Genomic DNA, 26,289 nt, shown 5'->3' on the forward strand with positions numbered 1-26,289 from the left:
AAGCCAGGGACTAACCTCTCATCTCGTGTTGATTCTTGGTCCACGGAGCTCTTTCGTGTTCCTACAGTGACCTCAGGATCCCTCTAGCCTTGAAACAGTGTTCTTGGGGTTTCTCTGGAGTGCCATCAAGGAAATCAAGGCTCCTTTCATGTGTGATGTGCAACACGGAATTGCTCTACACGCAGTGCAGGGGAATCGGGCCTCATCTCGCGGCGAGGGGGAAGTCTCATGGTTTTTCTCGAGTTGCGGCGGGAACCTGGGGTATATTCTCGAGTTACGACGGGGATGGCCCTTCCACCCACGTGTTTCTTCAGCGACGTCAGGACTCCTGCCTACTTGCGAGGGACAACTCTGGATTCTCCTCGAGGCTTTGCAGGGCAATTGGGACGCCTCTCCAGCTGAGACGGGAGACCAAGGGTCCCTTTCCACGTGCCACAGGAATCCTGGGTCTCCTATCAAGTTTCACGAGGAGTCAGGCATCGTCTCCTTTGGAGGCACTGATCTCCGCATACCTCTGGAGTTTTCAAAGGATTTGAGGCCTCCTGTCGCGATGAGGTGGGGAACTAGGTCTTTCTCTGTTGTCTCCACAGGGGATTCAGACAACCTTTCGTCTTGGGAGATGCAAGACGAGCCTGCATTCCAGTCACTGCAGGGATATCCGGCCTTATTTCGAGTCAGGGCATCGCGGTGTCCACTCCACTTGAGGCCGCAAACTCAGGGTCCCTCTCACATACCTAGAGCTGAGAGAAGCCTCCTCTTGAGGTGCTTGTGGTAAGGTGGTATTCCTCTGGAGTCGAAGCCAGGGACTAACCTCTCATCTCGAGTTGATTTTTGGTCCACGGAGCTCTTTCGTGTTGTTACAGTGACCTCAGGATCCCTCTAGCCTTGAAACAGTGTTCTTGGGGATTCTCTGGAGTGCCATGAAGGAAATCAAGGCTCCTTTCATGTGTGATGTGCAACACAGAATTGCTCTGCAAGCAGTGCAGGGGAATCGGGCCTCATCTCGCGGCGAGGGGGAAGTCTCATGGTTTTTCTCGAGTTGCGGCGGGAACCTGGGGTATATTCTCGAGTTACGACGGGGATGGCCCTTCCACACACGTGGTTGTTCAGCCTCGTCAGGACTCTTGCCTAGTTGCGAGACACAACTCGGGATTCTCCTCGAGGCTTGGCAAGGCAATTGGGACGCCTCTCCAGCTGAGGCGGGAGACCAAGGGTCCCTTTCCACGTGCCACAGGAATCCTGGGACTCTTATCAAGTTTCACGAGGAGTCAGGCATCGTCTCCTTTGGAGGCACTGATCTCCGCGTACCTCTGGAGTTTTCAAAGGATGTGAGGCCTCCGGTCGCGATGAGGTGGGGAACTAGGTCTTTCTCTGTGGTCTCCACAGGGGATACAGACATCCTTTCATCTTGGGAGATGCAAGACGAGCCTGCATTCCAGTCACTGCAGGGATATCCAGCCTTATTTCGCGTCAGGGCATCGCGGTGTCCATTCCACTTGAGGCCGCAAACTCAGGGTCCCTCTCACATACCTAGAGCTGAGAGAAGCCTCCTCTTGAGGTGCTTGTGGTAAGGTGGTATTCCTCTGGAGTCGAAGCCAGGGACTAACCTCTCATCTCGAGTTGATTTTTGGCCCACGGAGCTCTTTCGTGTTGCTACAGTGACCTCAGGATCCCTCTAGCCTTGAAACAGTGTTCTTGGGGTTTCTCTGGAGTGCCATCAAGGAAATCAAGGCTCCTTTCATGTGTGATGTGCAACACAGAATTGCTCTGCAAGCAGTGCAGGGGAATCGGGCCGCATCTCGCGGCGAGGGGGAAGTCTCATGGTTTTTCTCGAGTTGCGGCGGGAACCTGGGGTATATTCTCGAGTTACGACGGGGATGGCCCTTCCACACACGTGTTTGTTCAGCCACGTCAGGACTCTTGCCTAGTTGCGAGACACAACTCGGGATTCTCCTCGAGGCTTGGCAAGGCAATTGGGACGCCTCTCCAGCTGAGGCGGGAGAGCAAGGGTCCCTTTCCACGTGCCACAGGAATCCTGGGACTCTTATCAAGTTTCACGAGGAGTCAGGCATCGTCTCCTTTGGAGGCACTGATCTCCGCGTACCTCTGGAGTTTTCAAAGGATGTGAGGCCTCCGGTCGCGATGAGGTGGGGAACTAGGTCTTTCTCTGTGGTCTCCACAGGGGATACAGACATCCTTTCATCTTGGGAGATGCAAGACGAGCCTGCATTCAAGTCACTGCAGGGATATCCAGCCTTATTTCGCGTCAGGGCATCGCGGTGTCCATTCCACTTGAGGCCGCAAACTCAGGGTCCCTCTCACATACCTAGAGCTGAGAGAAGCCTCCTCTTGAGGTGCTTGTGGTAAGGTGGTATTCCTCTGGAGTCGAAGCCAGGGACTAACCTCTCATCTCGAGTTGATTTTTGGCCCACGGAGCTCTTTCGTGTTGCTACAGTGACTTCAGGATCCCTCTAGCCTTGAAACAGTGTTCTTGGGGTTTCTCTGGAGTGCCATCAAGGAAATCAAGGCTCCATTCATGTGTGATGTGCAACACAGAATTGCTCTGCACGCAGTGCAGGGGAATCGGGCCTCATCTCGCGGCGAGGGGGAAGTCTCATGGTTTTTCTCGAGTTGCGGCGGGAACCTGGGGTATATTCTCGAGTTACGACGGGGATGGCCCTTCCACCCACGTGTTTCTTCAGCGACGTCAGGACTCCTGCCTACTTGCGAGGGACAACTCTGGATTCCCCTCGAGGCTTGGCAGGGCAATTGGGACGCCTCTCCAGCTGAGGCGGGAGACCAAGGGTCGCTTTCCAAGTGCCACAGGAATCCTGGGTCTCCTATCAAGTTTCACGAGGAGTCAGGCATCGTCTCCTTTGGAGGCACTGATCTCCGCGTACCTCTGGAGTTTTCAAAGGATGTGAGGCTATCGGTCGCGATGAGGTGGGGAACTAAGTCTTTCTCTGTGCTTTCCACAGGGGATTCAGACATCCTTTCGTCCTGGCAGATGCAAGACGAGCCTGCATTGAAGTCACTGCAGGGATATCCGGCCTTATTTCGAGTCAGGGCATCGCGGTGTCCATTCCACTTGAGGCCGCAAACTCAGGGTCCCTCTCACATACCTAGAGCTGAGAGAAGCCTCCTCTTGAGGTGCTTGTGGTAAGGTGGTATTCCTCTGGAGACGAATCCAGGGACTAACCTCTCTTTTCGAGTTGATTTTTGGTCCACAGAGTTCTTTCGTGTTGCTACAGTGACCTCAGGATCCCTCTAGCCTTGAAACAGTGTTCTTGGGCTTTCTCTGGAGTGCCATCAAGGAAATCAAGGCTCCTTTCATGTGTGATGTGCAAGACGGAATTGCTCTGCACGCAGTACAGGGGAATCGGGCCTCATCTCGCATCGAGGGGGAAGTCTCATGGTTTTTCTCGAGTTGCGGCGGGAACCTGGGGTATATTCTCGAGTTACGACGGGGATGGCCCTTCCACCCACGTGTTTGTTCAGCCACGTCAGGACTCCTGCCTAGTTGCGAGGGACAACTCGGGATTCTCCTCGAGGCTTGGCAGGGCAATTGGAATGCCTCTCCAGCTGAGGCGGGAGACCAAGGGTCCCTTTCCACGTGCCACAGGAATCCTGGGACTCCTATCAAGTTTCAGGAGGAGTCAGGCATCGTCTCCTTTGGAGGCACTGATCTCCGCATACCTCTGGAGTTTTCAAAGGATGTGAGGCCTCCGGTCGCGATGAGGTGGGGAACTAGGTGTTTCTCTCTGGTCTACACCGGGGATTCAGACATCCTTTCTTCTTGGGAGATGCAAGACGAGCCTGCATTCCAGTCACTGCAGGGATATCCAGCCTTATCTCGCGTCAGGGCATCGCGGTGTCCATTCCACTTGAGGCCGCAAACTCAGGGTCCCTCTCACATACCTAGAGCTGAGAGAAGCCTCCTCTTGAGGTGCTTGTGGTAAGGTGGTATTCCTCAGGAGTCGAAGCCAGGGAATAACCTCTCATCTCGAGTTGATTATTGGCCCACGGAGCTCTTTCGTGTTGCTACAGTGACCTCAGGATCCCTCTAGCCTTGAAACAGTGTTCTTGGGGTTTCTCTGGAGTGCCATCAAGGAAATCAAGGCTCCTTTCATGTGTGATGTGCAACACGGAATTGCTCTGCACGCAGTGCAGGGGAATCGGGCCTCATCTCGCGGCGAGGGGGAAGTCTCATGGTTTTTCTCGAGTTGCGGCGGGAACCTGGGGTATATTCTCCAGTTACGACGGGGATGGCCCTTCCACACACGTGTTTGTTCAGCCACGTCAGGACTCTTGCCTAGTTGCGAGACACAACTCGGGATTCTCCTCGAGGCTTGGCAAGGCAATTGGGACGCCTCTCCAACTGAGGCGGGAGACCAAGGGTCCCTTTCCACGTGCCACAGGAATCCTGGGTCTCCTATCAAGTTTCACGAGGAGTCAGGCATCGTCTCCTTTGGAGGCACTGATCTCCGCATACCTCTGGAGTGTTCAAAGGATTTGAGGCCTCCTGTCGCGATGAGGTGGGGAACTAGGTCTTTCTCTGTGGTCTCCACAGGGGATTCAGACACCCTTTCGTCTTGGGAGATGCAAGACGAGCCTGCATTCCAGTCACTGCAGGGATATCCAGCCTTATTTCGAGTCAGGGCATCGCGGTGTCCATTCCACTTGAGGCCGCAAACTCAGGGTCCCTCTCACATACCTAGAGCTGAGAGAAGCCTCCTCTTGAGGTGCTTGTGGTAAGGTGGTATTCCTCTGGAGTCGACGCCAGGGACTAACCTCTCATCTCGAGTTGATTTTTGGTCCACGGAGCTCTTTCGTGTTGCTACAGTGACCTCAGGATCCCTCTAGCCTTGAAACAGTGTTCTTGGGGTTTCTCTGGTGTGCCATGAAGGAAATCAAGGCTCCTTTCATGTGTGATGTGCAACACAGAATTGCTCTGCACGCAGTGCAGGGGAATCGGGCCTCATCTCGCGGCGAGGGGGAAGTCTCATGGTTTTTCTCGAGTTGCGGCGGGAACCTGGGGTATATTCTCGAGTTACGACGGGGATGGCCCTTCCACCCACGTGTTTGTTCAGCCAAGTCAGGACTCTTGCCTAGTTGCGAGACACAACTCGGGATTCTCCTCGAGGCTTGGCAAGGCAATTGGGACGCCTCTCCACCTGAGACGGGAGACCAAGGGTCCCTTTCCACGTGCCACAGGAATCTTGGGACTCCTATCAAGTTTCACGAGGAGTCAGGCATCGTCTCCTTTGGAGGCACTGATCTCCGCGTACCTCTGGAGTTTTCAAAGGATGTGAGGCCTCCGGTCGCGATGAGGTGGGGAACTAGGTCTTTCTCTGTGGTCTCCACAGTGGTTTCAGACATCCTTTCGTCCTGGGAGATACAAGACGAGCCTGCATTGAAGTCACTGCAGGGATATCCGGCCTTATTTCGAGTCAGGGCATTGCGGTGTCCATTCCACTTGAGGCCGCAAACTCAGGGTCCCTCTCACATACCTAGAGCTGAGAGAAGCCTCCTCTTGAGGTGCTTGTGGTAAGGTGGTATTCCTCTGGAGACGAATCCAGGGACTAACCTCTCTTTTCGAGTTGATTATTGGTCCACAGAGTTCTTTCGTGTTGCTACAGTGACCTCAGGATCCCTCTAGCCTTGAAACAGTGTTCTTGGGGTTTCTCTGGAGTGCCATCAAGGAAATCAAGGCTCCTTTCATGTGTGATGTGCAAGACGGAATTGCTCTGCATGCAGTACAGGGGAATCGGGCCTCATCTCGCATCGAGGGGGAAGTCTCATGGTTTTTCTCGAGTTGCGGCGGGAACCTGGGGTATATTCTCGAGTTACGACGGGGATGGCCCTTCCACCCACGTGTTTGTTCAGCCACGTCAGGACTCCTGCCTAGTTGCGAGGGACAACTCGGGATTCTCCTCGAGGCTTGGCAGGGCAATTGGAACGCCTCTCCAGCTGAGGCGGGAGACCAAGTGTCCCTTTTCACGTGCAACAAGAATCCTGGGACTCCTATCAAGTTTCACGAGGAGTCAGGCATTGTCTCCTTTGGAGGCACTGATCTCCGCGTACCTCTGGAGTTTTCAAATGATGTGAGGCCTCCGGTCGCGTTGAGGTGGGGAACTAGTTGTTTCTCTGTGGTCTCCACAGGGGATTCAGACATCCTTTCTTCTTGGGAGATGCAAGACGAGCCTGCATTCAAGTCACTGCAGGGATATCCGGCCTTATTTCGAGTCAGGGCATCGCGGTGTCCATTCCACTTGAGGCCGCAAACTCAGGATCCCTCTCACATACCTAGAGCTGAGAGAAGCCTCCTCTTGAGGTTCTTGTGGTAAGGTGGTATTCCTCAGGAGTCGAAGCCAGGGACTAACCTCTCATCTCGTGTTGATTCTTGGTCCACGGAGCTCTTTCGTGTTGCTACAGTGACCTCAGGATCCCTCTAGCCTTGAAACAGTGTTCTTGGGGATTCTCTGGAGTGCCATCAAGGAAATCAAGGCTCCTTTCATGTGTGATGTGCAACACGAAATTGCTCTGCACGCAGTGCAGGGGAATCGGGCCTCATCTCGAGGTGAGGGGGAAGTCTCATGGTTTTTCTCGAGTTGCGGCGGGAACCTGGGGTATATTCTCGAGTTACGACGGGGATGGCCCTTCCACACACGTGTTTGTTCAGCCACGTCAGGACTCTTGCCTAGTTGCGAGACACAACTCGGGATTCTCCTCGAGGCTTGGCAAGGCAATTGGGACGCCTCTCCAGCTGAGGCGGGAGACCAAGGGTCCCTTTCCACGTGCCACAGGAATGCTGGGACTCCTATCAAGTTTCACGAGGAGTCAGGCATCGTCTCCTTTGGAGGCACTGATCTCCGCGTACCTCTGGAGTTTTCAAAGTATGTGAGGCCTCCGGTCGCGATGAGGTGGGGAACTGGTTCTTTCTCTGTGGTCTCCACAGGGGATTCAGACATCCTTTCATCTTGGGAGATGCAAGACGAGCCTGCATTCAAGTCACTGCAGGGATATCCAGCCTTATTTCGCGTCAGGGCATCGCGGTGTCCATTCCACTTGAGGCCGCAAACTCAGGGTCCCTCTCACATACCTAGAGCTGAGAGAAGCCTCCTCTTGAGGTGCTTGTGGTAAGGTGGTATTCCCCTGGAGTCGAAGCCAGGGACTAACCTCTCATCTCGAGTTGATTTTTGGCCCACGGAGCTCTTTCGTGTTGCTACAGTGACCTCAGGATCCCTCTAGCCTTGAAACAGTGTTCTTGGGGTTTCTCTGGAGTGCCATCAAGGAAATCAAGGCTCCTTTCATGTGTGATGTGCAACACGGAATTGCTCTGCACGCAGTGCAGGGGAATCGGGCCTCATCTCGCGGCGAGGGGGAAGTCTCATGGTTTTTCTCGAGTTGCGGCGGGAACCTGGGGTATATTCTCGAGTTACGACGGGGATGGCCCTTCCACACACGTGTTTGTTCAGCCACGTCAGGACTCTTGCCTAGTTGCGAGACACAACTCGGGATTCTCCTCGAGGCTTGGCAAGGCAATTGGGACGCCTCTCCAGCTGAGGCGGGAGACCAAGGGTCCCTTTCCAAGTGCCACAGGAATCCTGGGACTCCTATCAAGTTTCACGAGGAGTCAGGCATCGTCTCCTTTGGAGGCACTGATCTCCGCGTACCTCTGGAGTTTTCAAAGGATGTGAGGCTATCGGTCGCGATGAGGTGGGGAACTGGTTCTTTCTCTATGGTCTCCACAGGGGATTCAGACATCCTTTCATCTTGGAAGATGCAAGACGAGCCTGCATTCAAGTCACTGCAGGGATATCCAGCCTTATTTCGCGTCAGGGCATCGCGGTGTCCATTCCACTTGAGGCCGCAAACTCAGGGTCCCTCTCACATACCTAGAGCTGAGAGAAGCCTCCTCTTGAGGTGCTTGTGGTAAGGTGGTATTCCCCTGGAGTCGAAGCCAGGGACTAACCTCTCATCTCGAGTTGATTTTTGGCCCACGGAGCTCTTTCGTGTTGCTACAGTGACCTCAGGATCCCTCTAGCCTTGAAACAGTGTTCTTGGGGTTTCTCTGGAGTGCCATCAAGGAAATCAAGGCTCCTTTCATGTGTGATGTGCAACACGGAATTGCTCTGCACGCAGTGCAGGGGAATCGGGCCTCATCTCGCGGCGAGGGGGAAGTCTCATGGTTTTTCTCGAGTTGCGGCGGGAACCTGGGGTATATTCTCGAGTTACGACGGGGATGGCCCTTCCACCCACGTGTTTCTTCAGCGACGTCAGGACTCCTGCCTAGTTGCGAGGGACAACTCTGGATTCTCCTCGAGGCTTGGCAGGGCAATTGGGACGCCTCTCCAGCTGAGGCGGGAGACCAAGTGTCCCTTTCCAAGTGCCACAGGAATCCTGGGACTCCTATCAAGTTTCACGAGGAGTCAGGCATCGTCTCCTTTGGAGGCACTGATCTCCGCGTACCTCTGGAGTTTTCAAAGAATGTGAGGCTATTGGTCGCGATGAGGTGGGGAACTAAGTCTTTCTCTGTGCTTTCCACAGGGGATTCAGACATCCTTTCGTCCTGGGAGATGCAAGACGAGCCTGCATTGAAGTCACTGCAGGGATATCCGGCCTTATTTCGAGTCAGGGCATCGCGGTGTCCATTCCACTTGAGGCCGCAAACTCAGGGTCCCTCTCACATACCTAGAGCTGAGAGAAGCCTCCTCTTGAGGTGCTTGTGGTAAGGTGGTATTCCTCTGGAGACGAATCCAGGGACTAACCTCTCTTTTCGAGTTGATTTTTGGTCCACAGAGTTCTTTCGTGTTGCTACAGTGACCTCAGGATCCCTCTATCCTTGAAACAGTGTTCTTGGGGTTTCTCTGGAGTGCCATCAAGGAAATCAAGGCTCCTTTCATGTGTGATGTGCAAGACGGAATTGCTCTGCACGCAGTACAGGGGAATCGGGCCTCATCTCGCGGTGAGGGGGAAGTCTCATGGTTTTTCTCGAGTTGCGGCGGGAACCTGGGGTATATTCTCGAGTTACGACGGGGATGGCCCTTCCACCCACGTGTTTGTTCAGCCACGTCAGGACTCCTGCCTAGTTGCGAGGGACAACTCGGGATTCTCCTCGAGGCTTGGCAGGGCAATTGGAACGCCTCTCCAGCTGAGGCGGGAGACCAAGGGTCCCTTTCCACGTGCCACAAGAATCCTGGGACTCCTATCAAGTTTCACGAGGAGTCAGGCATCGTCTCCTTTGGAGGCACTGATCTCCGCGTACCTCTGGAGTTTTCAAAGGATGTGAGGCCTCCGGTCGCGATGAGGTGGGGAACTAGGTGTTTCTCTGTGGTCTCCACAGGGGATTCAGACATCCTTTCTTCTTGGGAGATGCAAGACGAGCCTGCATTCAAGTCACTGCAGGGATATCCGGCCTTATTTCGAGTCAGGGCATCGCGGTGTCCATTCCACTTGAGGCCGCAAACTCAGGATCCCTCTCACATACCTAGAGCTGAGAGAAGCCTCCTCTTGAGGTTCTTGTGGTAAGGTGGTATTCCTCAGGAGTCGAAGCCAGGGACTAACCTCTCATCTCGTGTTGATTCTTGGTCCACGGAGCTCTTTCGTGTTGCTACAGTGACCTCAGGATCCCTCTATCCTTGAAACAGTGTTCTTGGGGTTTCTCTGGAGTGCCATCAAGGAAATCAAGGCTCCTTTCATGTGTGATGTGCAACACGGAATTGCTCTGCACGCAGTGCAGGGGAATCGGGCCTCATCTCGAGGCGAGGGGTAAGTCTCATGGTTTTTCTCGAGTTGCGGCGGGAACCTGGGGTATATTCTCGAGTTACGACGGGGATGGCCCTTCCACACACGTGTGTGTTCAACCATGTCAGGACTCTTGCCTAGTTGCGAGGGACAACTCGGGATTCTCCTCGAGGCTTTGCAGGGCAATTGGGACGCCTCTCCAGCTGAGACGGGAGACCAAGTGTCCCTTTCCACGTGCCACAGGAATCCTGGGTCTCCTATCAAGTTTCAGGAGGAGTCAGGCATCGTCTCCTTTGGAGGCACTGATCTCCGCATACCTCTGGAGTTTTCAAAGGATTTGAGGCCTCCTGTCGCGATGAGGTGGGGAACTAGGTCTTTCTCTGTGGTCTCCACAGGGGATTCAGACACCCTTTCATCTTGGGAGATGCAAGACGAGCCTGCATTCCAGTCACTGCAGGGATATCCAGCCTTATTTCGAGTCAGGGCATCGCGGTGTCCATTCCACTTGAGGCCGCAAACTCAGGGTCCCTCTCACATACCTAGAGCTGAGAGAAGCCTCCTCTTGAGGTGCTTGTGGTAAGGTGGAATTCCTCTGGAGTCGAAGCCAGGGACTAACCTCTCATCTCGAGTTGATTTTTGGCCCACGGAGCTCTTTCGTGTTGCTACAGTGACCTCAGGATCCCTCTAGCCTTGAAACAGTGGTCTTGGGGTTTCTCTGGAGGGCCATCAAGGAAATCAAGGCTCCTTTCATGTGTGATGTGCAAGACGGAATTGCTCTGCACGCAGTACAGGGGAATCGGGCATCATCTCGCTTTGAGGGGGAAGTCTCATGGTTTTGCTCGAGTTGCGGCGGGAACCTGGGGTATATTCTCGAGTTACGACGGGGATGGCCCTTCCACCCACGTGTTTGTTCAGCCACGTCAGGACTCCTGCCTAGTTGCGAGGGACAACTCGGGATTCACCTCGAGGCTTGGCAGGGCAATTGGAACGCCTCTCCAGCTGAGGCGGGAGACCAAGGGTCCCTTTCCACGTGCCACAAGAATCCTGGGACTCCTATCAATTTTCACGAGGAGTCAGGCATCGTCTCCTTTGGAGGCACTGATCTCCGCGTACCTCTGGAGTTTTCAAAGGATATGAGGCCTCCGGTCGCGATGAGTTGGGGAACTAGGTGTTTCTCTGTGGTCTCCACAGGGGATTCAGACATCCTTTCTTCTTGGGAGATGCAAGACGAGCCTGCATTCCAGTCACTGCAGGAATATCCGGCCTTATTTCGAGTCAGGGCATTGCGGTGTCCATTCCACTTGAGGCCGCAAACTCAGGATCCCTTTCACATACCTAGAGCTGAGAGAAGCCTCCTCTTGAGGTGCTTGTGGTAAGGTGGTATTCCTCAGGAGTCGAAGCCAGGGACTAACCTCTCATCTTGTGTTGATTCTTGGTCCACGGAGCTCTTTCGTGTTGCTACAGTGACCTCAGGATCCCTCTAGCCTTGAAACAGTGTTCTTGGGGTTTCTCTGGAGTGCCATCAAGGAAATCAAGGCTCCTTTCATGTGTGATGTGCAACACGGAATTGCTCTGCACGCAGTGCAGGGGAATCGGGCCTCATCTCGAGGTGAGGGGGAAGTCTCATGGTTTTTCTCGAGTTGCGGCGGGAACCTGGGGTATATTCTCGAGTTACGACGGGGATGGCCCTTCCACACACGTGTTTGTTCAGCCACGTCAGGACTCTTGCCTAGTTGCGAGACACAACTCGGGATTCTCCTCGAGGCTTGGCAAGGCAATTGTGACGCCTCTCCAGCTGAGGCGGGAGACCAAGGGTCCCTTTCCACGTGCCACAGGAATCCTGGGACTCCTATCAAGTTTCACGAGGAGTCAGGCATCGTCTCCTTTGGAGGCACTGATCTCCGCGTACCTCTGGAGTTTTCAAAGAATGTGAGGCTAATGGTCGCGATGAGGTGGGGAACTAAGTCTTTCTCTGTGCTTTCCACAGGGGATTCAGACATCCTTTCGTCCTGGGAGATGCAAGACGAGCCTGCATTGAAGTCACTGCAGGGATATCCGGCCTTATTTCGAGTCAGGGCATCGCGGTGTCCATTCCACTTGAGGCCGCAAACTCAGGGTCCCTCTCACATAACTAGAGCTGAGAGAAGCCTCCTCTTGAGGTGCTTGTGGTAAGGTGGTATTCCTCAGGAGTCGAAGCCAGGGACTAACCTCTCATCTCGTGTTGATTCTTGGTCCACGGAGCTCCTTCGTGTTGCTACAGTGACCTCAGGATCCCTCTAGCCTTGAAACAGTGTTCTTGGGGTTTCTCTGAAGTGCCATCAAGAAAATCAAGGCTCCTTTCTTGTGTGATGTGCAACACAGAATTGCTCTGCACGCAGTGCAGGGGAATCGGGCCTCATCTCGCGGCGAGGGGGAAGTCTCATGGTTTTTCTCGAGTTGCGGCGGGAACCTGGGGTATATTCTCGAGTTACAACGGGGATGGCCCTTCCACACACGTGTGTGTTCAGCCAGGTCATGACTCCTGCCTAGTTGCGAGGGACAACTCGGGATTCTCCTCGAGGCTTTGCAGGGCAATTGGGACGCCTCTCCAGCTGAGACGGGAGACCAAGGGTCCCTTTCCACGTGCCACAGGAATCCTGGGTCTCCTATCAAGTTTCACGAGGAGTCAGGCATCGTCTCCTTTGGAGGCACTCATCTCCGCATACCTCTGGAGTTTTCAAAGGATGTGAGGCCTCCGGTCGCGATGAGATGGGGAACTAGGTCTTTCTCTGTGGTCTCCACAGGGGATTCAGACATCCTTTCATCTTGGGAGATGCAAGACGAGCCTGCATTCAAGTCACTGCAGGGATATCCAGCCTTATTTCGCGTCAGGGCATCGCGGTGTCCATTCCACTTGAGACCGCAAACTCAGGGTCCCTCTCACATACCTAGAGCTGAGAGAAGCCTCCTCTTGAGGTGCTTGTGGTAAGGTGGCATTCCTCAGGAGTCGAAGCCAGGGACTAACCTCTCATCTCGTGTTGATTCTTGGTCCACGGAGCTCTTTCGTGTTGCTACAGTGACCTCAGGATCTCTCTAGCCTTGAAACAGTGTTCTTGGGGTTTCTCTGGAGTGCCATCAAGGAAATCAAGGCTCCTTTCATGTGTGATGTGCAACACGGAATTGCTCTGCACGCAGTGCAGGGGAATCGGGCCTCATCTCGCGGCGAGGGGGAAGTCTCATGGTTTTTCTCGAGTTGCGGCGGGAACCTGGGGTATATTCTCGAGTTACGACGGTGATGGCCCTTCCACACACGTGTTTGTTCAGCCACGTCAGGACTCTTGCCTAGTTGCGAGACACAATTCGGGATTCTCCTCGAGGCTTGGCAAGGCAATTGGGACGCCTCTCCAGCTGAGGCGGGAGACCAAGTGTCCCTTTCCACGTGCCACAGGAATCCTGGGACTCCTATCAAGTTTCACGAGGAGTCAGGCATCGTCTCCTTTGGAGGCACTGATCTCCGCGTACCTCTGGAGTTTTCAAAGGATGTGAGGCCTCCGGTCGCGATGAGGTGGGGAACTAGGTCTTTCTCTGTGGTCTCCACAGGGGATTCAGACATCCTTTCATCTTGGGAGATGCAAGACGAGCCTGCATTCAAGTCACTGCAGGGATATCCAGCCTTATTTCGCGTCAGGGCATCGCGGTGTCCATTCCACTTGAGGCCGCAAACTCAGGGTCCCTCTCACATACCTAGAGCTGAGAGAAGCCTCCTCTTGAGGTGCTTGTGGTAAGGTGGTATTCCTCTGGAGTCGAAGCCAGGGACTAACCTCTCATCTCGAGTTGATTTTTGGCCCACGGAGCTCTTTCGTGTTGCTACAGTGACCTCAGGATCCCTCTAGCCTTGAAACAGTGTTCTTGGGGTTTCTCTGGAGTGCCATCAAGGAAATCAAGGCTCCTTTCATGTGTGATGTGCAACACGGAATTGCTCTGCACGCAGTGCAGGGGAATCGGGCCTCATCTCGCGGCGAGGGGGAAGTCTCATGGTTTTTCTCGAGTTGCGGCGGGAACCTGGGGTATATTCTCGAGTTACGACGGGGATGGCCCTTCCACCCACGTGTTTCTTCAGCGACGTCAGGACCCCTGCCTAGTTGCGAGGGACAACTCTGGATTCTCCTCGAGGCTTGGCAGGGCAACTGGGACGCCTCTCCAGCTGAGGCGGGAGACCAAGTGTCCCTTTCCAAGTGCCACAGGAATCCTGGGACTCCTATCAAGTTTCACGAGGAGTCAGGCATCGTCTCCTTTGGAGGCACTGATCTCCGCGTACCTCTGGAGTTTTCAAAGGATGTGAGGCTATCGGTCGCGATGAGGTGGGGAATTAAGTCTTTCTCTGTGCTTTCCACAGGGGATTCAGAGATCCTTTCGTCCTGGGAGATGCAAGACGAGCCTGCATTGAAGTCACTGCAGGGATATCCGGCCTTATTTCGCGTCAGGGCATCGCGGTGTCCATTCCACTTGAGGCCGCAAACTCAGGGTCCCTCTCACATACCTAGAGCTGAGAGAAGCCTCCTCTTGAGGTGCTTGTGGTAAGGTGGTATTCCCCTGGAGTCGAAGCCAGGGACTAACCTCTCATCTCGAGTTGATTTTTGGCCCACGGAGCTCTTTCGTGTTGCTACAGTGACCTCAGGATCCCTCTAGCCTTGAAACAGTGTTCTTGGGGTTTCTCTGGAGTGCCATCAAGGAAATCAAGGCTCCTTTCATGTGTGATGTGCAACACGGAATTGCTCTGCACGCAGTGCAGGGGAATCGGGCCTCATCTCGCGGCGAGGGGGAAGTCTCATGGTTTTTCTCGAGTTGCGGCGGGAACCTGGGGTATATTCTCGAGTTACGACGGGGATGGCCCTTCCACCCACGTGTTTCTTCAGCGACGTCAGGACTCCTGCCTAGTTGCGAGGGACAACTCTGGATTCTCCTCGAGGCTTGGCAGGGCAATTGGGACGCCTCTCCAGCTGAGGCAGGAGACCAAGTGTCCCTTTCCAAGTGCCACAGGAATCCTGGGACTCCTATCAAGTTTCACGAGGAGTCAGGCATCGTCTCCTTTGGAGGCACTGATCTCCGCGTACCTCTGGAGTTTTCAAAGAATGTGAGGCTATTGGTCGCGATGAGGTGGGGAACTAAGTCTTTCTCTGTGCTTTCCACAGGGGATTCAGACATCCTTTCGTCCTGGGAGATGCAAGACGAGCCTGCATTGAAGTCACTGCAGGGATATCCGGCCTTATTTCGAGTCAGGGCATCGCGGTGTCCATTCCACTTGAGGCCGCAAACTCAGGGTCCCTCTCACATACCTAGAGCTGAGAGAAGCCTCCTCTTGAGGTGCTTGTGGTAAGGTGGTATTCCTCTGGAGACGAATCCAGGGACTAACCTCTCTTTTCGAGTTGATTTTTGGTCCACAGAGTTCTTTCGTGTTGCTACAGTGACCTCAGGATCCCTCTATCCTTGAAACAGTGTTCTTGGGGTTTCTCTGGAGTGCCATCAAGGAAATCAAGGCTCCTTTCATGTGTGATGTGCAAGAGGGAATTGCTCTGCACGCAGTACAGGGGAATCGGGCCTCATCTCGCGGTGAGGGGGAAGTCTCATGGTTTTTCTCGAGTTGCGGCGGGAACCTGGGGTATATTCTCGAGTTACGACGGGGATGGCCCTTCCACCCACGTGTTTGTTCAGCCACGTCAGGACTCCTGCCTAGTTGCGAGGGACAACTCGGGATTCTCCTCGAGGCTTGGCAGGGCAATTGGAACGCCTCTCCAGCTGAGGCGGGAGACCAAGGGTCCCTTTCCACGTGCCACAAGAATCCTGGGACTCCTATCAAGTTTCACGAGGAGTCAGGCATCGTCTCCTTTGGAGGCACTGATCTCCGGGTACCTCTGGAGTTTTCAAAGGATGTGAGGCCTCCGGTCGCGATGAGGTGGGGAACTAGGTGTTTCTCTGTGGTCTCCACAGGGGATTCAGACATCCTTTCTTCTTGGGAGATGCAAGACGAGCCTGCATTCAAGTCACTGCAGGGATATCCGGCCTTATTTCGAGTCAGGGCATCGCGGTGTCCATTCCACTTGAGGCCGCAAACTCAGGATCCCTCTCACATACCTAGAGCTGAGAGAAGCCTCCTCTTGAGGTGCTTGTGTTAAGGTGGTATTCCTCAGGAGTCGAAGCCAGGGACTAACCTCTCATCTCGTGTTGATTCTTGGTCAACGGAGCTCTTTCGTGTTGCTACAGTGACCTCAGGATCCCTCTAGCCTTGAAACAGTGTTCTTGTGGTTTCTCTGGAGTGCCATCAAGGAAATCAAGGCTCCTTTCATGTTTGATGTGCAACATGGAATTGCTCTGCACGCAGTGCAGGGGAATCGGGCCTCATCTCGCGGCGAGGGGGAAGTCTCATGGTTTTTCTCGAGTTGCGGCGGGAACCTGGGGTATATTCTCGAGTTACGACGGGGATGGCCCTTCCACCCACGTGTTTCTTCAGCGACGTCAGGACTCCTGCCTACTTGCGAGGAACAACTCGGGATTCTCCTCGCGGCTTGGCAGGGCAATTGGGACGCCTCTCCAGCTGAGACGGGAGACCAAGGGTCCCTTTCCAAGTGCCACAGGAATCCTGGGTCTCCTATCAAGTTTCACGAGGAGTCAGGCATCGTCTCCTTTGGAGGCACTGATCTCCGCGTACCTCTGGAGTTTTCAAAGGATGTGAGGCCTCCTGTCGCGATGAGGTGGGGAACTAGGTCTTTCTCTGTGGTCTCCACAGGGGATTCAGACACCCTTTCGTCTTGGGAGATGCAAGACGAGCCTGCATTCCAGTCACTGCAGGGATATCCGGCCTTATTTCGAGTCAGGGCATCGCGGTGTCCATTCCACTTGAGGCCGCAAACTCAGGGTCCCTCTCACATACCTAGAGCTGAGAGAAGCCTCCTCTTGAGGTGCTTGTGGTAAGGTGGTATTCCTCTGGAATCGAAGCCAGGGACTAACCTCTCATCTCGAGTTGATTTTTGGTCCACGGAGCTCTTTCGTGTTGCTACAGTGACCTCAGGATCCCTCTAGCCTTGAAACAGTGTTCTTGGGGTTTCTCTGGAGTGCCATGAAGGAAATCAAGGCTCCTTTCATGTGTGATGTGCAACACAGAATTGCTCTGCACGCAGTGCAGGGGAATCGGGCCTCATCTCGCGGCGAGGGGGAAGTCTCATGTTTTTTCTCGAGTTGCGGCGGGAACCTGGGGTATATTCTCGAGTTACGACGTGGATGGCCCTTCCACACACGTGTTTGTTCAGCCACGTCAGGACTCTTGCCTAGTTGCGAGACACAACTCGGGATTCTCCTCGAGGCTTGGCAAGGCAATTGGGACGCCTCTCCAGCTGAGACGGGAGACCAAGGGTCCCTTTCCATGTGCCACAGGAATCCTGGGACTCCTATCAAGTTTCACGAGGAGTCAGGCATCGTCTCCTTTGGAGGCACTGATCTCCGCGTACCTCTGGAGTTTTCAAAGGATGTGAGGCCTCCGGTCGCGATGAGATGTTGAACTAGGTCTTTCTCTGTGGTCTCCACAGGGGATTCAGACATCCTTTCATCTTGGGAGATGCAAGACGAGCCTGCATTCAAGTCACTGCAGGGATATCCAGCCTTATTTCGCGTCAGGGCATCGCGGTGTCCATTCCACTTGAGGCCGCAAACTCAGGGTCCCTCTCACATACCTAGAGCTGAGAGAAGCCTCCTCTTGAGGTGCTTGTGGTAAGGTGGTATTCCTCTGGAGTCGAAGCCAGGAACTAACCTCTCATCTCGAGTTGATTTTTGGCCCACGGAGCTCTTTCGTGTTGCTACAGTGACCTCAGGATCCCTCTAGCCTTGAAACAGTGTTCTTGGGGTTTCTCTGGAGTGCCATCAAGGAAATCAAGGCTCCTTTCATGTGTGATGTGCAACACGGAATTGCTCTGCACGCAGTGTAGGGGAATCGGGCCTCATCTCGCGGCGAGGGGGATGTCTCATGGTTTTTCTCGAGTTGCGGCGGGAACCTGGGGTATATTCTCGAGTTACGACGGGGATGGCCCTTCCACCCACGTGTTTCTTCAGCGACGTTAGGACTCCTGCCTACTTGCGAGGGACAAATCTGGATTCTCCTCGAGGCTTGGCAGGGCAATTGGGACGCCTCTCCAGCTGAGGCGGGAGACCAAGGGTCCCTTTCCAAGTGCCACAGGAATCCTGGGTCTCCTATCAAGTTTCACGAGGAGTCAGGCATCGTCTCCTTTGGAGGCACTGATCTCCGCGTACCTCTGGAGTTTTCAAAGGATGTGAGGCTATCGGTCGCGATGAGGTGGGGAACTAAGTCTTTCTCTGTGCTTTCCACAGGGGATTCAGACATCCTTTCGTCCTGGGAGATGCAAGACGAGCCTGCATTGAAGTCACTGCAGGGATATCCGGCCTTATTTCGAGTCGGGGCATCGCGGTGTCCATTCCATTTGAGGCCGCAAACTCAGGGTCCCTCTCACATACCTAGAGCTGAGAGAAGCCTCCTCTTGAGGTGCTTGTGGCAAGTTGGTATTCCTCTGGAGACGAATCCAGGGACTAACCTCTCTTTTCGAGTTGATTTTTGGTCCACAGAGTTCTTCCGTGTTGCTACAGTGACCTCAGGATCCCTCTATCCTTGAAACAGTGTTCTTGGGTTTTCTCTGGAGTGCCATCAAGGAAATCAAGGCTCCTTTCATGTGTGATGTGCAAGACGGAATTGCTCTGCATGCAGTACAGGGGAATCGGGCCTCATCTCGCATCGAGGGGGAAGTCTCATGGTTTTTCTCGAGTTGCGGCGGGAACCTGGGGTATATTCTCGAGTTACGACGGGGATGGCCCTTCCACCCACGTGTTTGTTCAGCCACGTCAGGACTCCTGCCTAGTTGCGAGGGACAACTCGGGATTCTCCTCGAGGCTTGACAGGGCAATTGGAACGCCTCTCCAGCTGAGGCGGGAGACCAAGGGTCCCTTTCCACGTGCCACAAGAATCCTGGGACTCCTATCAAGTTTCACGAGGAGTCAGGCATCGTCTCCTTTGGAGGCACTGATCTCCGCGTACCTCTGGAGTTTTCAAAGGATGTGAGGCCTCCGGTCGCGATGAGGTGGGGAACTAGGTCTTTCTCTGTGGTCTCCACAGGGGATTCAGACATCCTTTCATCTTGGGAGATGCAAGACGAGCCTGCATTCAAGTCACTGCAGGGATATCCAGCCTTATTTCGCGTCAGGGCATCGCGGTGTCCATTCCACTTGAGACCGCAAACTCAGGGTCCCTCTCACATACCTAGAGCTGAGAGAAGCCTCCTCTTGAGGTGCTTGTGGTAAGGTGGCATTCCTCAGGAGTCGAAGCCAGGGACTAACCTCTCATCTCGTGTTGATTCTTGGTCCACGGAGCTCTTTCGTGTTGCTACAGTGACCTCAGGATCTCTCTAGCCTTGAAACAGTGTTCTTGGGGTTTCTCTGGAGTGCCATCAAGGAAATCAAGGCTCCTTTCATGTGTGATGTGCAACACGGAATTGCTCTGCACGCAGTGCAGGGGAATCGGGCCTCATCTCGCGGCGAGGGGGAAGTCTCATGGTTTTTCTCGAGTTGCGGCGGGAACCTGGGGTATATTCTCGAGTTACGACGGGGATGGCCCTTCCACACACGTGTTTGTTCAGCCACGTCAGGACTCTTGCCTAGTTGCGAGACACAATTCGGGATTCTCCTCGAGGCTTAGCAAGGCAATTGGGACGCCTCTCCAGCTGAGGCGGGAGACCAAGTGTCCCTTTCCACGTGCCACAGGAATCCTGGGACTCCTATCAAGTTTCACGAGGAGTCAGGCATCGTCTCCTTTGGAGGCACTGATCTCCGCGTACCTCTGGAGTTTTCAAAGGATGTGAGGCTATCGGTCGCGATGAGGTGGGGAATTAAGTCTTTCTCTGTGCTTTCCACAGGGGATTCAGAGATCCTTTCGTCCTGGGAGATGCAAGACGAGCCTGCATTGAAGTCACTGCAGGGATATCCGGCCTTATTTCGCGTCAGGGCATCGCGGTGTCCATTCCACTTGAGGCCGCAAACTCAGGGTCCCTCTCACATACCTAGAGCTGAGAGAAGCCTCCTCTTGAGGTGCTTGTGGTAAGGTGGTATTCCCCTGGAGTCGAAGCCAGGGACTAACCTCTCATCTCGAGTTGATTTTTGGCCCACGGAGCTCTTTCGTGTTGCTACAGTGACCTCAGGATCCCTCTAGCCTTGAAACAGTGTTCTTGGGGTTTCTCTGGAGTGCCATGAAGGAAATCAAGGCTCCTTTCATGTGTGATGTGCAACACGGAATTGCTCTGCACGCAGTGCAGGGGAATCGGGCCTCATCTCGCGGCGAGGGGGAAGTCTCATGGTTTTTCTCGAGTTGCGGCGGGAACCTGGGGTATATTCTCGAGTTACGACGGGGATGGCCCTTCCACCCACGTGTTTCTTCAGCGACGTCAGGACTCCTGCCTAGTTGCGAGGGACAACTCTGGATTCTCCTCGAGGCTTGGCAGGGCAATTGGGACGCCTCTCCAGCTGAGGCGGGAGACCAAGTGTCCCTTTCCAAGTGCCACAGGAATCCTGGGACTCCTATCAAGTTTCACGAGGAGTCAGGCATCGTCTCCTTTGGAGGCACTGATCTCCGCGTACCTCTGGAGTTTTCAAAGGATGTGAGGCCTCCGGTCGCGATGAGGTGGGGAACTAAGTCTTTCTCTGTGCTTTCCACAGGGGATTCAGACATCCTTTCGTCCTGGGAGATGCAAGACGAGCCTGCATTGAAGTCCCTGCAGGGATATCCGGCCTTATTTCGAGTCAGGGCATCGCGGTGTCCATTCCACTTGAGGCCGCAAACTCAGGGTCCCTCTCACATACCTAGAGCTGAGAGAAGCCTCCTCTTGAGGTGCTTGTGGTAAGGTGGTATTCCTCTGGAGACGAATCCAGGGACTAACCTCTCTTTTCGAGTTGATTTTTGGTCCACAGAGTTCTTTCGTGTTGCTACAGTGACCTCAGGATCCCTCTATCCTTGAAACAGTGTTCTTGGGGTTTCTCTGGAGTGCCATCAAGGAAATCAAGGCTCCTTTCATGTGTGATGTGCAACACGGAATTGCTCTGCACGCAGTGTAGGGGAATCGGGCCTCATCTCGCGGCGAGGGGGATGTCTCATGGTTTTTCTCGAGTTGCGGCGGGAACCTGGGGTATATTCTCGAGTTACGACGGGGATGGCCCTTCCACCCACGTGTTTCTTCAACGACGTTAGGACTCCTGCCTACTTGCGAGGGACAAATCTGGATTCTCCTCGAGGCTTGGCAGGGCAATTGGGACGCCTCTCCAGCTGAGGCGGGAGACCAAGGGTCCCTTTCCAAGTGCCACAGGAATCCTGGGTCTCCTATCAAGTTTCACGAGGAGTCAGGCATCGTCTCCTTTGGAGGCACTGATCTCCGCGTACCTCTGGAGTTTTCAAAGGATGTGAGGCTATCGGTCGCGATGAGGTGGGGAACTAAGTCTTTCTCTGTGCTTTCCACAGGGGATTCAGACATCCTTTCGTCCTGGGAGATGCAAGACGAGCCTGCATTGAAGTCACTGCAGGGATATCCGGCCTTATTTCGAGTCGGGGCATCGCGGTGTCCATTCCATTTGAGGCCGCAAACTCAGGGTCCCTCTCACATACCTAGAGCTGAGAGAAGCCTCCTCTTGAGGTGCTTGTGGCAAGTTGGTATTCCTCTGGAGACGAATCCAGGGACTAACCTCTCTTTTCGAGTTGATTTTTGGTCCACAGAGTTCTTCCGTGTTGCTACAGTGACCTCAGGATCCCTCTATCCTTGAAACAGTGTTCTTGGGTTTTCTCTGGAGTGCCATCAAGGAAATCAAGGCTCCTTTCATGTGTGATGTGCAAGACGGAATTGCTCTGCATGCAGTACAGGGGAATCGGGCCTCATCTCGCATCGAGGGGGAAGTCTCATGGTTTTTCTCGAGTTGCGGCGGGAACCTGTGGTATATTCTCGAGTTACGACGGGGATGGCCCTTCCACCCACGTGTTTGTTCAGCCACGTCAGGACTCCTGCCTAGTTGCGAGGGACAACTCGGGATTCTCATCGAGGCTTGACAGGGCAATTGGAACGCCTCTCCAGCTGAGGCGGGAGACCAAGGGTCCCTTTCCACGTGCCACAAGAATCCTGGGACTCCTATCAAGTTTCACGAGGAGTCAGGCATCGTCTCCTTTGGAGGCACTGATCTCCGCGTACCTCTGGAGTTTTCAAAGGATGTGAGGCTATCGGTCGCGATGAGGTGGGGAATTAAGTCTTTCTCTGTGCTTTCCACAGGGGATTCAGAGATCCTTTCGTCCTGGGAGATGCAAGACGAGCCTGCATTGAAGTCACTGCAGGGATATCCGGCCTTATTTCGCGTCAGGGCATCGCGGTGTCCATTCCACTTGAGGCCGCAAACTCAGGGTCCCTCTCACATACCTAGAGCTGAGAGAAGCCTCCTCTTGAGGTGCTTGTGGTAAGGTGGTATTCCCCTGGAGTCGAAGCCAGGGACTAACCTCTCATCTCGAGTTGATTTTTGGCCCACGGAGCTCTTTCGTGTTGCTACAGTGACCTCAGGATCCCTCTAGCCTTGAAACAGTGTTCTTGGGGTTTCTCTGGAGTGCCATCAAGGAAATCAAGGCTCCTTTCATGTGTGATGTGCAACACGGAATTGCTCTGCACGCAGTGCAGGGGAATCGGGCCTCATCTCGCGGCGAGGGGGAAGTCTCATGGTTTTTCTCGAGTTGCGGCGGGAACCTGGGGTATATTCTCGAGTTACGACGGGGATGGCCCTTCCACCCACGTGTTTCTTCAGCGACGTCAGGACTCCTGCCTAGTTGCGAGGGACAACTCTGGATTCTCCTCGAGGCTTGGCAGGGCAATTGGGACGCCTCTCCAGCTGAGGCGGGAGACCAAGTGTCCCTTTCCAAGTGCCACAGGAATCCTGGGACTCCTATCAAGTTTCACGAGGAGTCAGGCATCGTCTCCTTTGGAGGCACTGATCTCCGCGTACCTCTGGAGTTTTCAAAGGATGTGAGGCCTCCGGTCGCGATGAGGTGGGGAACTAAGTCTTTCTCTGTGCTTTCCACAGGGGATTCAGACATCCTTTCGTCCTGGGAGATGCAAGACGAGCCTGCATTGAAGTCACTGCAGGGATATCCGGCCTTATTTCGAGTCGGGGCATCGCGGTGTCCATTCCATTTGAGGCCGCAAACTCAGGGTCCCTCTCACATACCTAGAGCTGAGAGAAGCCTCCTCTTGAGGTGCTTGTGGCAAGTTGGTATTCCTCTGGAGACGAATCCAGGGACTAACCTCTCTTTTCGAGTTGATTTTTGGTCCACAGAGTTCTTCCGTGTTGCTACAGTGACCTCAGGATCCCTCTATCCTTGAAACAGTGTTCTTGGGTTTTCTCTGGAGTGCCATCAAGGAAATCAAGGCTCCTTTCATGTGTGATGTGCAAGACGGAATTGCTCTGCACGCAGTACAGGGGAATCGGGCCTCATCTCGCATCGAGGGGGAAGTCTCATGGTTTTTCTCGAGTTGCGGCGGGAACCTGGGGTATATTCCCGAGTTACGACGGGGATGGCCCTTCCACCCACGTGTTTGTTCAGCCACGTCAGGACTCCTGCCTAGTTGCGAGGGACAACTCGGGATTCTCCTCGAGGCTTGACAGGGCAATTGGAACGCCTCTCCAGCTGAGGCGGGAGACCAAGGGTCCCTTTCCACGTGCCACAAGAATCCTGGGACTCCTATCAAGTTTCACGAGGAGTCAGGCATCGTCTCCTTTGGAGGCACTGATCTCCGCGTACCTCTGGAGTTTTCAAAGGATGTGAGGCCTCCGGTCGCGATGAGATGGGGAACTAGGTCTTTCTCTGTGGTCTCCACAGGGGATTCAGACATCCTTTCATCTTGGGAGATGCAAGACGAGCCTGCATTCAAGTCACTGCAGGGATATCCAGCCTTATTTCGCGTCAGGGCATCGCGGTGTCCATTCCACTTGAGACCGCAAACTCAGGGTCCCTCTCACATACCTAGAGCTGAGAGAAGCCTCCTCTTGAGGTGCTTGTGGTAAGGTGGCATTCCTCAGGAGTCGAAGCCAGGGACTAACCTCTCATCTCGTGTTGATTCTTGGTCCACGGAGCTCTTTCGTGTTGCTACAGTGACCTCAGGATCTCTCTAGCTTTGAAACAGTGTTCTTGGGGTTTCTCTGGAGTGCCATCAAGGAAATCAAGGCTCCTTTCATGTGTGATGTGCAACACGGAATTGCTCTGCACGCAGTGCAGGGGAATCGGGCCTCATCTCGCGGCGAGGGGGAAGTCTCATGGTTTTTCTCGAGTTGCGGCGGGAACCTGGGGTATATTCTCGAGTTACGACGGGGATGGCCCTTCCACACACGTGTTTGTTCAGCCACGTCAGGACTCTTGCCTAGTTGCGAGACACAATTCGGGATTCTCCTCGAGGCTTGGCAAGGCAATTGGGACGCCTCTCCAGCTGAGGCGGGAGACCAAGTGTCCCTTTCCACGTGCCACAGGAATCCTGGGACTCCTATCAAGTTTCACGAGGAGTCAGGCATCGTCTCCTTTGGAGGCACTGATCTCCGCGTACCTCTGGAGTTTTCAAAGGATGTGAGGCCTCCGGTCGCGATGAGGTGGGGAACTAGGTCTTTCTCTGTGGTCTCCACAGGGGATTCAGACATCCTTTCATCTTGGGAGATGCAAGACGAGCCTGCATTCAAGTCACTGCAGGGATATCCAGCCTTATTTCGCGTCAGGGCATCGCGGTGTCCATTCCACTTGAGGCCGCAAACTCAGGGTCCCTCTCACATACCTAGAGCTGAGAGAAGCCTCCTCTTGAGGTGCTTGTGGTAAGGTGGTATTCCTCTGGAGTCGAAGCCAGGGACTAACCTCTCATCTCGAGTTGATTTTTGGCCCACGGAGCTCTTTCGTGTTGCTACAGTGACCTCAGGATCCCTCTAGCCTTGAAACAGTGTTCTTGGGGATTCTCTGGAGTGCCATCAAGGAAATCAAGGATCCTTTCATGTGTGATGTGCAACACGGAATTGCTCTGCACGCAGTGCAGGGGAATCGGGCCTCATCTCGCGGCGAGGGGGAAGTCTCATGGTTTTTCTCGAGTTGCGGCGGGAACCTGGGGTATATTCTCGAGTTACGACGGGGATGGCCCTTCCACCCACGTGTTTCTTCAGCGACGTCAGGACTCCTGCCTAGTTGCGAGGGACAACTCTGGATTCTCCTCGAGGCTTGGCAGGGCAACTGGGACGCCTCTCCAGCTGAGGCGGGAGACCAAGTGTCCCTTTCCAAGTGCCACAGGAATCCTGGGACTCCTATCAAGTTTCACGAGGAGTCAGGCATCGTCTCCTTTGGAGGCACTGATCTCCGCGTACCTCTGGAGTTTTCAAAGGATGTGAGGCTATCGGTCGCGATGAGGTGGGGAATTAAGTCTTTCTCTGTGCTTTCCACAGGGGATTCAGAGATCCTTTCGTCCTGGGAGATGCAAGACGAGCCTGCATTGAAGTCACTGCAGGGATATCCGGCCTTATTTCGCGTCAGGGCATCGCGGTGTCCATTCCACTTGAGGCCGCAAACTCAGGGTCCCTCTCACATACCTAGAGCTGAGAGAAGCCTCCTCTTGAGGTGCTTGTGGTAAGGTGGTATTCCCCTGGAGTCGAAGCCAGGGACTAACCTCTCATCTCGAGTTGATTTTTGGCCCACGGAGCTCTTTCGTGTTGCTACAGTGACCTCAGGATCCCTCTAGCCTTGAAACAGTGTTCTTGGGGTTTCTCTGGAGTGCCATCAAGGAAATCAAGGCTCCTTTCATGTGTGATGTGCAACACGGAATTGCTCTGCACGCAGTGCAGGGGAATCGGGCCTCATCTCGCGGCGAGGGGGAAGTCTCATGGTTTTTCTCGAGTTGCGGCGGGAACCTGGGGTATATTCTCGAGTTACGACGGGGATGGCCCTTCCACCCACGTGTTTCTTCAGCGACGTCAGGACTCCTGCCTAGTTGCGAGGGACAACTCTGGATTCTCCTCGAGGCTTGGCAGGGCAATTGGGACGCCTCTCCAGCTGAGGCGGGAGACCAAGTGTCCCTTTCCAAGTGCCACAGGAATCCTGGGACTCCTATCAAGTTTCACGAGGAGTCAGGCATCGTCTCCTTTGGAGGCACTGATCTCCGCGTACCTCTGGAGTTTTCAAAGAATGTGAGGCTATTGGTCACGATGAGGTGGGGAACTAAGTCTTTCTCTGTGCTTTCCACAGGGGATTCAGACATCCTTTCGTCCTGGGAGATGCAAGACGAGCCTGCATTGAAGTCCCTGCAGGGATATCCGGCCTTATTTCGAGTCAGGGCATCGCGGTGTCCATTCCACTTGAGGCCGCAAACTCAGGGTCCCTCTCACATACCTAGAGCTGAGAGAAGCCTCCTCTTGAGGTGCTTGTGGTAAGGTGGTATTCCTCTGGAGACGAATCCAGGGACTAACCTCTCT

Source organism: Cervus elaphus, unplaced genomic scaffold, assembly GCF_910594005.1.
Source record: "Cervus elaphus unplaced genomic scaffold, mCerEla1.1, whole genome shotgun sequence".
Lineage (NCBI taxonomy): Eukaryota > Metazoa > Chordata > Mammalia > Artiodactyla > Cervidae > Cervus > Cervus elaphus.